This window comes from Euphorbia lathyris, chromosome 9, assembly GCF_963576675.1.
Source record: "Euphorbia lathyris chromosome 9, ddEupLath1.1, whole genome shotgun sequence".
Lineage (NCBI taxonomy): Eukaryota > Viridiplantae > Streptophyta > Magnoliopsida > Malpighiales > Euphorbiaceae > Euphorbia > Euphorbia lathyris.
Window position 1 is genome coordinate 69,924,274 of NC_088918.1, and position 15,633 is coordinate 69,939,906.

Here is a 15,633-nt window from a genome sequence, read left to right on the forward strand (position 1 = left end):
ACGACATTTACCAATAAACCACATTTTTTATTTTCCAAAATCACATTTTTGGAGTTTTCTCTCTCTAAAAATTCACTCTCTCATAACCAAACAACACCTTAATGATCTCAAAACGAAAAATTTCAAGAATTAAAGTACCTTAAAATATCATTAACGCTTCGGATTTTTTATTTTTAGGCTGTCAACGGTTGTTTTGAGGTGTTGAGTGGCCACCGGTATTAAAAAATATAAAATTCAATAGCCATACTGTTAAGAATTGAAGTTCGGTGGCTATAATGTTAAATGGATAAAGTTCAGTGGCCATGGGTGTAATTTAACCTATTTTCAGTTTTAATTTTCAAACTTTTTACATTTACATAATTTTGTTTCATACACTTTTTCATTTGTAAATATTTCACTTAAACATGTCTATTTTGTAACTTACCTATTTATTTATTTTTGGCATCATGTCCATTTGGCTCCCTAAACTAAGGTTTCAAAGTTAATTAACGCATTAAACTATTAAAATCATCAACCAGGTCTCTAAAATAATAAAAAATCATCAATTGAATACCAATTCTAAACAAAAATCATCAATTGAGACTTTAACGAAAATTATTCAGTTAAACAATTTCATATCATCTTTCAAAAATCCATTTTGAACCAACAAAGAGATTATTGCCGGTTATATCAAACAGTCATAAATTCTAATTTTATGATAAGGTGAAGATTCAATTGATGATTTTTACTTTGTTCACGTGATTGATAATTTTGATAGATTAGGATCTAATTAACTTAAAAACTTTAGTTTAGAGACACAAACGAATGTAATTTTTTTTTTTTTTAGAGACACAAACTTTAGTTTAGACTAGTTTACATTAGTTTCGCATCTATTAAGCTTAAAGTTTGCGTGTTTGTCGAACTTGCGATTGATTTCTAACCTTAAAGAGATCCATTTCATATCAATCTTCTGAAGTCATATAGATCGAGAACAACTCAAAGCTTGATTTCTCTGCTCTTCGCTTCACACTTTTCAATTTCCTAACCCTAAAATCAGATCCACGATGCTAAGCTGGAGCAACAAACGCCTTCTCTCTGCGGTTTCATCTCATCATCATCATCATCATCAGGTAATGCCTATTTCTGCAAAATCATTTTCTGCGAAAGTGAGAGGAGCTCAAACCCAATACAACTTTCATGATGTCATGTCCTCCTTCAATCATATGCTTCGTATGAATCCATACCCTTCTATCATTCAATTCAACAAATTGTTATCTGCACTAGTTAGAATGAAGCATTTCCAGACTGTCCTTTCTTTGTCTAAGCAGATGGAGTTTGAGGGAATTTCAGCTGATGTTTATACTGCTAATATTTTGATCAATTGCTTTTGCCATTTACACCGGGTCGATTTTGGATTTTCTGTTTTAGGAAAAATGTTCAGACTTGGTTTGGAGCCTGACATCATAACCTTTAACACTTTGATTAATAGTTTATGTATACAAGCTAACCTTGTTGAAGCAGTAGATTGTTTTGACAAGATAGTTGCCATAGGATATCAACCTGATGTACAGACATATAATGTCATTGTCAATTGCCTATCTAAAATGGGAAAATTCAATGTGGCCTTTGGTTTGCTTGAAGAAATGGCTAGGAGAGGTTGTGAGCCTAATCTGGTGACATACAGTTCTTTAATTGATAGTCTTTGCAAGTATGGCCAGGTTAAGGAAGCATTTCACCTATTCTTCAAGATTACAAATGAAGGAATTTTGCCTAATGTTGTTACCTACAGTTCTTTACTTCACGGTTTATGCTATTCAGGCCAGTGGAAAAAAGCTTCTACATTGTTCAATGACATGTTGGCTCAGAACATAGCACCAAATATAGTTACTTTTAGTATGCTTGTTGATGAATTATGCAAGGAAGGCATGGTGAATAAAGCTAGATGTGTGGTTGGAACAATGATTACGAGTGGTATAGAGCCCAATCTTATCACTTACAATTCGTTGATAGATGGACTTGGTTTGGATAGGTAGATGTATCAAGTTAGGAAAGTGTTTAATGTGATGAAAAGAAAGGATTGTATTCCTAATGTTCGTACTTATAGCATATTGATTCATTGGTACTGTAAATGGAAAATGATTGATGAGGCTGAGCAACTTCTGGATGAAATGCTTCGTAAAGGTTTAAGTCCTAATAATTATACTTATAATGCTCTTATACGTGGCTTTTGTCATACAAAAAGCCTTGAGGAAGGCATGAAACTTTTTAAAGACTTGTGTGCTGGTGGCTATCTTCCAAATACAGTAACTTACTCAAATTTGCTACACTGCTTCTGTGAACGTAAGCATTTTGATGTTGCCTTGGCTCTATTAACTGAAATGCAAACGAGAAATTTGAAGCCTAATTTATTTATATACAATATTCTAATTGATGGGATGTGCAAAGCTGGAAGGCTTGAAAAAGCGAAAAAATTATTTTCTATGATTTTTGTTGGAGGGTTGCAACCTGATCTTCACACATTTTGTATAATGATCAATGGACTTTGCAACAACGGATTACTAGATGAAGCATATAGTTTGTTCATGAAAATGAAAGAACATAGTTGCTCACCAAATGATGCCTGTTACAATGTGATTATTCATGGATTTCTACGGCACAAGAACTTGTCCACGGGAATAAAGCTCATACATGAAATGTGTGAACAAGGATTTTCTGCAGATAACACCACCATAGCTTTAGCAGTGGATCTATCATGCAAGAAGGGTATAAGTTTGGAAAATTTGTAAATCCATCATGGAGACACCAAACTTATATCTACCAAGATGAAACTAATCTTGAAGGAATGTGGAAAGACGCTTCTTGTAGTGGAAAATGCAGTTGTAACCTTTTTAAGTTGTAAGATTTATAGAATTTAAAGAGGATATTATCTTATCATTTTATTTTGTTTCTCTGTTTGTTTCAAAATATAATTTTAAGTTAAGTTTTTAATTAATTCATATTGTTTGTTTTGGAAATCTCTAGAAAGCTGATAATCAACAATCTGAGAACATGGACTGTCTGCTTCTTTTATTTTCTTTTGCTTTTTGAGATTGATTTTGTTAATTAGATTACAGTACAGACTACTGGTTGGTTTATCAATTTGTTTTTCCCCATTGAATAATAGCTTAGGATTTGTTACAGAGATTACCTCTCCTATGACAGGGCTGTCTGAAAAGGCTTTTTGACCATCTTGAAATTTAGGTGTGAGTTCAACTTATTTCAATTGTCAAATAAGGGGAGTCGAATCCAATCAAAAGCATCTCATTTTACTGTCCACTGTTAGAAGAAGTGCTCTTTTTTTGCAATGAAAATGATGCAAATGGTCATGTTATCTAAATTATTCTTTGGTTCTGTTAATGAGCTGTGGCTTAACCAATGGATTTAGCGGAGAAGGACTGTTGAATGAAGCATATATGCCCGATATTGCGAACTACAAGAGGTTTGCATATGATCTTTTATGCTGTTATCAATACTTGAGTATTTTTATTATGTTGTTAGAGATTTGAGCAATGGATGGAGATCAAATGACACTTAAATTATTCATTTGAAGCTATCTGATGCCTAGGCTAGGAGAATGTCCTTGAAATTGTATCTGTTATCAGGTTTAAGTTCCTGTTTGGTCAGAGTAATTCTAGGGATTATATGTTCTCTCTTGAGAAATAGAGTTGTTATGTTTGTGCTTTTTTTTGGTTTATTTCAGGGCATTTGTTACAGTTGAATATCTCAGGGCATTGTAAATAAGATAAGGGGTAAATAGGTCATTGTAGAGAACAAACTTATGTATGGACATAGAGTGTTTTGAACATTATTTGCAAAACTGACTCTTATTATCTGAAATGGAGATGGCACTTCCTGTACTGGGGGGAATAGTATAGTTGCTTTCTATGCTGTAAGCTTTGCTGAAATTAAATTAGAGAGGCAAACTGAGCATGATTTGGAATATTACTTGTAGCTTTTGCTTTCATGTACTTCTGTACCTGTTTCTGTATACTCTGTTACATAAAAGGTTACAGAAATTTATTTAAACTAAGTATACAATCTCGGGCTACTTGTCAGGTAAGGTTTAACCCAATCAATTACGTTCTGGTGTTAGCTTATAGTGAATTCAATTGTTGAGAGAACAAGCTTATTGTTCAATGTTAGAAGTGCTCTCTTTTGCAATGAAAATGATGCAAATAAGGGGAATTTATCTAAATTATTCTTTGGATTTTCTGTTGATGACTTGTGGCTTAATATTCAAAACATATATAATATAACAACCAATGGATTTAGCAGAGAAGGATTGTTGAATGAAGCATATATGCCCGATATTCCGAACTACAAGAGGTTTGCATATGATATTTTGTCAGTACTTGAGTATTTTTATTATGCTGTTAGAGGTTTTCTAGGTTGGAATTTACTGAAAGTGCTTTGGAGTTCATGTTGTATGTTAATTAGCACAAAGTCTTATGTTGAACTTATGTGTATTTGAACTGCTTTTAGTCCAATTTCAGTTCAATTTCAATTCAAGAATGTGTTCTTGGTTACTCAACATCTAGATTGAATGAGTTGTTAAATGTTGTGAATAAGTGAACTTAATTGAACATCAGCTGGTTGAAGATCATACATATCTCATCTTCTTTTCAAATGAATATTATGATTTTTTTTACAGCATATTGGTATTTGGTTCATAAAATAAATTTTATATATTTAGCATAGTGTAATTCTTATTAATAAATATAAAAGAAAATAATAAATAAATGAAAATTTGAAAAAACCTTCTCTCTGACGCTACTGGTCTCCAGCTCGGCGAGTTGGCCTCCAGAACAAGGAAAAGAAGAGAAAAAGAAAAAGATAAAAAATTGATCCTTTTTTCAGCAGCACGAACATCACTTTCATGGAGCATTTGACGTATCAAATGGAAGAATTTTTTATTGAGGTCGATTGTTCCAGAAACTAGACATCCCGAGGAATCCGTGATGTGCTCGTGGACCTAATTCGGGTCTATATGGAGAGAGAAATAAGCTTCGAAATGTCACACCCGACCTTAAACGACCTCAATCGGCATCGGGCGTGAAATAGAAAGATCATAATCAATACTTAGGAGTCTCCAATTTAACCAAATATCATTATATTACAATTGCAATACTAAAGTTCTAACCATAATTCGAACAATAAGCAACCAACTTCCAAATCTCACCTAATCGGTCGGTAACCTTCTCTATATCCTGTACTTTCTCACCTAAAAACATTAAAACATTTAAAAACGTGAGACAAAAATCTCAGTACTCTATATCATGTACTTTCTCACCTAAAAACATTAAAACATTTAAAAACGTGAGACACAAATCTCAGTAAGGAAACTATCAGCTATAAAAACCAACTTTACTTAACATAGCTACATATATACCTTTAGAAAGAGATTTAATCAAAACCTTATAAAATATACTCAAAATCAAAGTTTATATAATTTTATATATAATGCATCTTTTAAAAACAAATCAAAACAAATAAATGTTTCATCAAACCAAATAAATGTTCAATCAAATGTAAAACCTTATATCAAAATCAATCATAACCGAAAACGTAATCCAAATGAACTTAAAACATTGTATCCATCCTCGAGTTTCTCCCCTTAAGTATTAATCCATAACCACATATATAGTCGAGATGTCTACCCAATAGGTCTTCAAACTGTGTACACAGGCCATGTCCCTCACTGAACATGGTCTTCAAATATAAAACCACAGTTCCGGATAACTCTCGATGGCTATAAAATCATAAAATCATATTGTGCTCAAATTTCCTTTCACAATCAAATTCCAAACTATTTCATAATCATAAATCATTTGGCTTCAATTAGCCCTTTTGTATCATAAAAATCATATTTGGACTTCAATTCAAAATAATAACAATAATAACCGCAGCAGATTTCTCAATCCAAAACAATTCGTAATAAATCATCAAATTCATTTTGTTCAATATAGATATATATTGAAACCAAAAACATATATGTATATATGTAAATCAACCAAATTAAGCCTTAAATCAACATAATCTAGTAAAATCTGAAATTCACATATAAGCATAGTCAATAGCTTCCCAATAAAAAGCAAAATCATGAAAAACCCCAATTTTACAAAATTCTTGCACAACCCTAAAATATCAATTTCTGAAAATGATTTGATTATATATATCTATATACATAAAACTCAAAATATAGTTAATAGTTACTTACCTTGGCTACTAATTGAAAACCACAAACCCGTTCAATTCGTCTCTAAACTCTGTCTAAGACATTTCCCTCCAAACACTGCCGAAACTCAGAAACTCTTCGGCTAGGACTTAGATCTATATATAAGGATGATATGGTTTCAGTTTCGAGTAATTCGGACGATCGAATCTCCGTAAATCAAAGAAACGGTGGAAAAACGATCGAAGAACGATGAATGGGCAGAACAGATAAAGAAACAGAAAAAAAAAAAGAGATCAACATCCCCACCTCTTGGAAGCTTTGGATTACATATATATCCAAATTTGGCAAATATCACATTTAATCCTCCATCTTTATATAATCTTTTAAAAATTATCTTAAACTTTTAATTTACACCTAAAACATCGAATTAACTCCAAACATTTCCTATAGCACAAAATAAAAATCACACCCCTAATAATTATAATATATATTACTATCAAGGTATAAATTCTAGAAATTTAGACCAAGACGTGACACGAAAGTTAGAAGATGTGTCTGCCATATCAACATCACTTCAATTGGACATTCGTGGTATCAAACGAACGAATTTTCACACGAGTTCAATTTTTCCAGAAGCTAGACATCCCAAGAAATCCGTGATGTGTTTGTGGGTCTAATTCGGGTCCATATGCAAGGAGCAATGGGGCTTGGAAGTAAGGCCCATGCCTAAAGAGTTAATTAAATTTCCACTTTATTGTTGTTCCTAACATCCTAAATTTGGTTTTAGGCTTTCGTTTTGCTCAATTCCGTCTCAGAAAACTCATTTTATACACGTTTTGGTGTCTCTATTTTCTGTTTCAGCTTTCAAAATTCTGTTTTTATTATTTAATTTTTGTGATAGCAAGTTGATTTAATCTTGAGTCATCCCTTTTGCTTGACAATTGTTTAGTTTCTCGTCAATTCCAATTCAAAATCACTCGTCAATCCCCGATCTTAAACCTAAAATTCTCCAAGCATTCAATTCGTCCACAGTCATCATGAAATCATCATTGGAAATTCATGCTCAAGACGTTCAAATATCTATTTGTAGCATTTCAATTCCGTTATTTAATTATCACATTCTAATTATTGTATCGTTCGTATTTTATTTTGTGATTCACATCTACAATTGATTTATCTATTTTTGGATAGACATAAATTGAATTGTAATCGTATTTCAATTCATCATTTTCTTGTAATCAAGTTATTCCTATCAATAAAATTGACTTTTCCTCAAAATCTTCGTGTCAATTTTGCACTTTATTTTTGGTAGCTATCATCGTTCTAGTAAGCTTCTATAGCGGCACCAGGAACCCAAGAGGGTGATTTTCTTAGCCCTTGTGTCCCTTGTCAGTCATTTTGTTTAAAAGTCAAGTTATACGTGCATATTTATTACGTAATCACCTAAATTAATTGGGAATTACTTCCCTGGCACGTCCGCACTCAAATCCACACGTGACAATATTGAGATTGGCCGCAATTCAAAAATATCGCTAACAATACCTTTAAATTTGTGTCTATATACTTTTAATATTTTGTAGAGCATAATTTCAATTGAGAAACTTTCTTGTGGAAGTTAATTGAACTCCAGCTGGTGGAAGGAAGATCATACATATCTCATCTTCTTTTCAAATGAATATTGTGATTTTTAGAAACGTGTTATTCTATTTTCGAGTGTGTGCTATACTTGTCTGTCTTAACATCTGCATGGAAGTTATAGTTTCTGCAATGAAAAGAAAGGAATAACATTTATAGTTTGCAGACAGTTTCTGCAATGAAAAGATAGTTAAACAGTATATGATGCTACCTATGTCCTTTTAAGATTCAAGTGTTTCAATAATTGCTGTCATTTTCAAGTGCATCATTGTTCAGTTCAACTTGTTTTAATGCCAACCATCTATTATTACAAGTTGCTTTCTTGAGAAATAGGCGTTATAGAGAAAACAGACTCTAATTGGCACGTTTTAAGCGGTTTAAAAATCGCCAGAAAATTCCAGCAGCTCTCGGGATGATTTTGGCAGACCAAAAATCTCCCGAGACACATTAAAAACATAGATTTGAGACTTGACTCAACCAAGAATGTATTTATACAATCAAATAAATTAATGGAATCATAAATCATGCATAAAGAATTCCTAATGAATGGAACGTGGAGTTAAAAGGCTCTGTACCAATGAAGGCTTCAATGGAGAAGTCTAACTTTTAAGGGATGGGTAACGAACCCGGATCTAATCAATAAGTAAATCAACAGATTTAGGCTTATCTCTTATAGCGCATATCCGTTGAATAACATCGGAAGTAATTGACCTTGGCTCCGTACACCGATCTAGGAGGTTACCACAACAAAGCAGGAATCACCATTGATTCACGAACTAAGAACGAAACTCAAAAACAAAATGAGAAAGAAGGGGCACATAGGAGAGAGAGTCTCTATTTTATGTTTCTTTTCTTAGAGTTTTAGCCTCCCTAATCCTAAACTCAATCTTAATCCTATTTGGATTAGGTTACGAGCGGGCCTTAAATAGATCAGTAAATGAGCCAAGGTCCGTTTACTTCATTTACCCCTACAATTTTCTTGATCCAATTTCTGAAGTATGACAATCATAAATAATTATTCTTCAAATAATTATTCTACAATTTAATCAAAAGCGTACAAATATTTTAAACAATTAAAATCAAAAGTATTCAAATTCACTTAAATAGTATATAAATAACCTTAAACTAAATTTTAAACTAAATAATTTTATGAGATTTATTTTTATCTGTCACTGGTATAGTACGTGTAACACTAACCGGTATACAGGGCCGACCCTGGGCCTAGGTCGGGAATACGGCGGCCTAGGGCCCAGGGCTATAGGGTCCCAAAAAAAATTTAGGTCTATAAATATATGGAGTACTTTTTTTATATACATATATTAATACTATTTAAGTTTTAAATGGTCCAAATAATTGACATTTTAGACTTCAAAAGGATCCAATTGATTTTTTGAATATAGGTTAAAAGTTAATTTAAAAACATTGTGAAACATTTTTGTGATTTTGGATAAATAATATGTATTGTACAATTATTAATTTATTAAAACATATTTGAAATTTTTACATACAATTTTTTTTATTAAAGGGACTCTTATTTTTTGTTTCGCCAATGGCCCATAAATTGTCAAGACCGGCTCTGCCAGTATAGTTAGTTCAGACCGAAGATATTGTTTAGACTTGTGACAATGATAGAAGTCTTATTAATACTAATTTTATCTTCAAACTCTTAGCAATTTTCACAATCTATAAAAATTTAACTATTAACAATTTAAAAATTGGAAACAGATTCGAAGCTCACGGCTGACGCCATTTACTCAACAAACCTGGATCATTCTGAATTTGGTGATTTAATTGATCAATATCGAACTCTTTTGCCAGTTAACAATGATTTCTTCGTCTGTTTCATTAACATATTAGTCTGACAACTTTTAACGTTATTCCGATTTTTTTTCATTATCTGTACTAAACTTTTACCTTGTCACGGCTCATTAATGTAGTTCTTGTAAAAATAAAAAAATATAAATATTTAATTAATCAATGTAAATATAATATAGAGGAGAGTCGAGCTGGACAAACTTAGAGGGTGTTTGTTTCAGCTTTTCGGAAGCATGTTTAGCGTTTCATTGCAAACTGCATGAAATATAGCGTTTGGTTAAGTTTATATAACCGCAGCTTTTAGCATTTTCTTTGAAAACTGCGGCGTTTTGAAGCTTTTCACGAAAAGCTCATATTTTAAGCTTTTCATAAACAACTGTTTGTAGTTATTTGTTATTTATAAAATTATCCTTCTTATTTCCACAAAATATGTTTCTTCTTTAACATTATTTATATTTCTACAACATAATTACTGGAAGAACAAGGTATTATTACGTTCAATAAATTTTTTATTTTTTTATTTTTTATATAGATTATTTTTATTAATTTGTGTAATACATTTTTTCTTTTATAATAGGACAATGTGAAAAAGTACCCCTAACATTTATAGCTAGGAGCAATTTCATCCTCAACGTCTAAATGGTGCAATTATACCCCTAATGTTGGCAGCCAAAAGCAATTTTGCCTCTAACATTGACAAGTTGGACCAATTTGAGAAAAAGTTCATCAAATTGTCTTTTAGGCCATGAATATTGTCATCTACACTTCACATGTGCATCATTTGTATCATCATTAGTAACAGATCACAAACATATGATTAGACACGAAATTTTTTAAAAAAAATATTATCATTTATATGAGTTGGATAAAAAAAATTTAAATAGTTCATCGAATTTATAAATATTAATTTTCAAATTTATTATTAAATCATAAAAATTATGAAATCTTTTTTTAGAACTAACTGATATGTGCAATTTGTGTATAATAAGAAATACAATATTTGTGTTTTACAATAATGTATGAAATTGACTCAACTTGCCAATGTTAGGAGGTAAAATTGCTCTTAGCTACCAATTTTATGGTTAAAATTGCACAATTTTAAGCGCTAAAAGTAAAATTGCTCCTAGTTATAAACGGTATGGGTATTTTTTTCACCTTATTATTTTTATACTTTTTTTGTTGATTAATTTAAAAATGTCCACATTAGACCGTTTAAACAAATAAAAAATTAACGCTTTCAAGTCTCTCCTGGCGATAAACCTAGGCGACACCCTGCCGCCGTTCTGGTTTTAATCTCCGGTGAGAAGTCTCTCCGTCATACCTGGTGAGAGTTGTCTCAGGCGATTCGCGTTGCTCTGAGGAAGTTTTTGATCGGTGTCGTTTTGCGAAGAAGGGGATGGAAAGTAGCTTGTCGCGATTAACGATCGAAGAGGAGAATGAAAAACTCGAACTGGACCTGCCACCAACGATGGAAATAGAGGAGGAGGAGGGGCTGCGCTGGGTTGGGAGATTCGTAGCAGACAAACCTCTCAACTATCAGGTCATGAAGAATAGGTTAGCCACCCTATGGCGTCCCGGTAGAGGAGTGAATATACAGGAATTGAGCCCAAACCTATATTCGATTGAATTTTTCCACCGTGTTGATCGGGACAGAGTAATTGCTGGGGGGCCATGGACATTCGACAATTATCCTTTGCTGATGAATGAATGGCCCGAGGATTCAAAACCAGAACTGATAGAGCTGGTGCAAATGCCAATTTGGGTACAGATTCACGATCTTCCATTAGGGGCAATGTCAGAAGCAATTGGGAAGCAATTGGGAGGTTTCTTAGGAACGTTCCTGGAGTATGATTCAAAAAACAACACAGGGGCCAGGAAAGCTTATATGAAGATAAGAGTGGCCATCGATGTGTGCAAACCGTTGAAACGTTTCAAGAAGATTGCAAGGGGTAAAGACGTGTGCTCCATTGTTGTATTTAAATATGAACGTCTTGGGATGTTTTGTTACTTGTGTGGATTATTGGGGCATTCAGATAAGTATTGTGAGCTGTTATTTGAGGGAACCAGAGATGATGGGGAAAGGGAATGGGGGGAGTGGCTCAAAGCACCAATAAAGAGGGGAGGGGATCAGAGCGGGGCTAGGTGGTTAAGGGAGGGACGGGAGGGAGAATGGGAAAGCAAACCTATGTACGGGATCATAAAAAAGGGGGGGTGTGAGGGGGCCATTGTTGAGGGATATATCAAATGTTCAGGGTAAAGGAGGGAGGAGTAGGAGGGAGGAAAGTTTTAAGGAGCCGGAGGTGATAATCTCAGCCGCGACGGGTCCACAGTTGAAAATCCCGTGTGGGGAGGAAGGGACAAATGATAGTAAGGGGAGAGAAGGAGAAGTGGAAGAGCAAATACAGGATGAAGAGGAGGACGAAATTGAACTGTTAGAAGCAAAGAAGCGTAGAAGGGAGGAGAGTGGCAATAAGGGTAAAGGAAAAGATATACAAATGGCGGAGAACATTTCTGTTTCCCAAGGGGATGAGAATTGTTCTGTTTTCTCTGAATCGGCGAGCCCCAAGGATGAGGGCCGCCGGGTGTTATGAATCTATTAGTTTGGAACTGTCGTGGCCTGGGAAACCACTGGGCAGTTCGTGTACTGAAAGAAACAGTAAAATCCCAAGGGTCGGATCTGATTTTCCTCATGGAAACGTTGGTGGAGGAAAACAGGATAACAAGTATTGGACAAATGTTACAGTTTGAAGGTAGTTTAGCAGTGAACAGACGAGGTAGAAGTGGAGGGCTTGCACTGTTTTGGAGGTCAGGGTTGACGGTAACGCTCCAAAGTTACTCTGATCATCACATTGATGTGTTGATTACTAACACTGATGCGACACAGTGGAAGTTTGTAGGTTTCTATGGCTATGCAGAGCGAAATAGACAGGGAGAGTCTTGGGCTCTACTACGGACCTTGGCAACATCTTTGACAGTTCCGTGTTTGGTGATGGGCGACTTTAACTGTATTCTGCAGGAAGAGGAAAAGGAAGGTGGAGCTGTATATCCTCCTAATTTAATGAGAGAATTTTCATCTGCAATCAGAGATTGCGAGTTACATGAGCTCAGAATGTAGGGCAATAGGTATACCTGGGAAAGAGGTAGAAATACTGACAGCTGTGTCAGAGAGAAGCTAGACAGAGGTTTCGCATCAGAAAGCTGGTTAGAGATGTATTCAGATTACAGCTTACAGAATAGAGTCGTGGTGTATTCGGATCATAATACCTTGTGTCTGCAGTTAATCCGGAAGGAGAGAGTTAGCAGGCGGAAAAGGTTCAGATTCGAGTCGATGTGGACGAAAGAACATGAATTCCTTAAAAAGGTTCAGGATCATTGGAAGCAAAGCAAGGAAGCAACTGTAATTAGCAAACTTGATAGTTGCACACGCATAATGGATAGCTGGGGCAGAAATTTCAACACAAAATTCAGCCAGCGGATTGAGAAGTGGAAAAGAATGATGGAGCAAGCCTATGATAGAACTGACCCAAATTCTATAGCACAATACTATCTAGCAAAGCGAAAGTTGAACGAAGTGCTTGAACAGGAAGACACATACTGGAGACAAAGAGCAAAAATGTACTGGATTAAAGATGGGGACAGAAACACAATTCTTTCATGCAAGTGTGAAGAGTCGAAAAAAGCAGAACTTCATAGCCGGCCTAGCTACGGAATCAGGTCAGTATATTGATAACAATGTTGATCTATTGATTCATGTGAGGGATTATTTTACTACTGTTTTCTCTCCATCTTCTTCTATTTCTTCTCAAACTCTGGAAGTGGTTCCTGTGTTAGTAGAGGCGGATATGAATGAGGTCCTAACAGCCCCGTTCACAATGGAGGAATTTACAGCTGCTGTATTTTCTATGCATCCTGACAAATCTCCAGGACCAGATGGGCTTAACCCGAAGTTTTTTCAGTAATTTTGGGATGTGATTGGGAAGGAGGTGACAATTGGGTGTATTGAGTGGTTGGAGAGGAACGAGTTCCCGGAAAGACTGAACGATACGGTAATTGTATTAATTCCAAAATGCAATTCACCGGGATCCCTCAAGGAATTCAGACCAATCTCCTTATGCAATGTTTTGTACAAAGTAATTGCTAAGGTCCTCGCCAATAGGCTTAAGGGTATATTGCCAAAGATAATCAGTGATACTCAGTCCGCTTTTGTGCCAGGCAGATCCATCATTGATAGCGTTCAGGTGGCCTTTGAAACAATACACTATATGAAGAGGCACAACAGGGGAGATGTAGGTGAAGTGGCCTTGAAGATTGATATTAGTAAGGCTTATGACAGGGTTGACTGGAGCTTCCTGGAGAAAGTGATGAGTAGAATGGGTTTTGAGGAGAAGTGGATAAATTGGATAATGTGGTGTGTCACAAGGGTAAAATATAAGGTTTCCGTGAATAATGAGTTAACTGAGACAATTATCCCGGGTAGAGGATTACGTCAGGGAGACCCCCTATCTCCCTACTTATTCATTATCTGTGCTGAAGTTTTATCCAGGCTAATATCACAGGCTGAGCGGGACAATAGTATAACAGGATGCAAAGTGTGCAGAAGAGCTCCGGCAATCACTCATTTATTTTTCGCTGATGATAGCTTCTTATTCTTTGGTGCTACGGACTCCCAAACGAGGAAAATGCTGGATCTTTTGAATGAATACGAGCAGGCATCAGGCCAAGCAGTGAATTTAAGTAAATCTGGGATATACTTTAGTTCGAATGTTAAAGAAGAAGTCAGACGAAGCATAAGGGACATTTTGAAGGTAAGCAACCCGCTTGATACTGGACGGTATTTAGGGCTGCCTTCGCTGATTGGGAGATCCAAAAGGCGTATATTCACATTTCTGATTGACCGGTTAAGGAGAAAGTTTGGAGCTTGGGGACACAGGTTCTTATCTAGTGCTGGTAAGGAAGTATTAATCAAATCGGTTGCTCAAGCATTGCCAACATTTTGCATGAGTACTTTCCTTCTCCCTATTTCAGTTTGTGAGGACCTACAAAAAATAATGAACTCGTTCTGGTGGGGTTCAAAACCGGATGGCAAAAGAGGATTGCATTGGTTCGATTAGGCGAAGTTGTGCTATAGCAAGGAACAGGGAGGCCTTGGGTTTCGGGACCTCCGTATGTTCAACCTCGCACTTTTAGCAAAACAGGGATGGAAATTAATTCGCTCGTCGGATACATTGGTGGGTAAGGTGTTTAAAGCTAAATATTTCCCTGACGAATCAATACTGACGGCTAAGCTTGGAAAAAATCTGAGTGCAATCTGGCGTAGTATCTGGAATGGTATAGATATTTTGAAGAAGGGGATGCGCTGGAAAGTGGGGACGGGCAGTAAGATAAGGGTCTGGGATGATCCCTGGGTCCCTAACTTATTGAATTTCCGCATCAACTCCTACTGCGTCCCAGGCATGGAAGACATGAGAGTGTCAGATTTGATCAGAGAGGACGCACGGGCCTGGGACAATGAAAAAGTGAGGGGCTGTTTTTGTGAAGAGGAAGCAGCAGCTATTTTGGCTATCATTCTCCCTTACAGAGAGATTGAGGATGAGTGGGTATGGAGCTGGTCGAAGGAAGCAATTTACACCGTTAAGTCGGGATACAAAGTGGCCATGGAAGGTAGAAGTGGGGAAGTGGAGTCGGAGGGGTGGAGGAAATTGTGGAATTTACTGATACCTCCTAAGATGAAAAATTTCCTGTGGCGTATAAATCGTCGATGCCTCCCAACGCGTAACCGACTTGGAAGAAGGGGGGTCAATATTACTGACGTTTGTCCATTTTGCAGGTCTGAACCAGAAACGGAGGAGCACCTTTTCTTTCAATGTATTTCAGCAAAAGAAACGTGGCGAGAGATGGGAAGCAATACCCCGAACCTGCACAATGCGGATACAGCGGACTGGTTACTCGCACAATTAGCGAACTTGACAGTTGACAGTATGGTGCGTGTT

General features: G+C 35.6%; 1 pseudogene; it reads left to right on the forward strand.

Annotated features, from left to right (window-relative positions):
* The first annotated feature begins 842 nt into the window (after positions 1-842).
* LOC136206024 (pentatricopeptide repeat-containing protein At3g22470, mitochondrial-like) lies at positions 843-2,993 on the forward strand (annotated as a pseudogene).
* Positions 2,994-15,633: the final 12,640 nt, after the last annotated feature.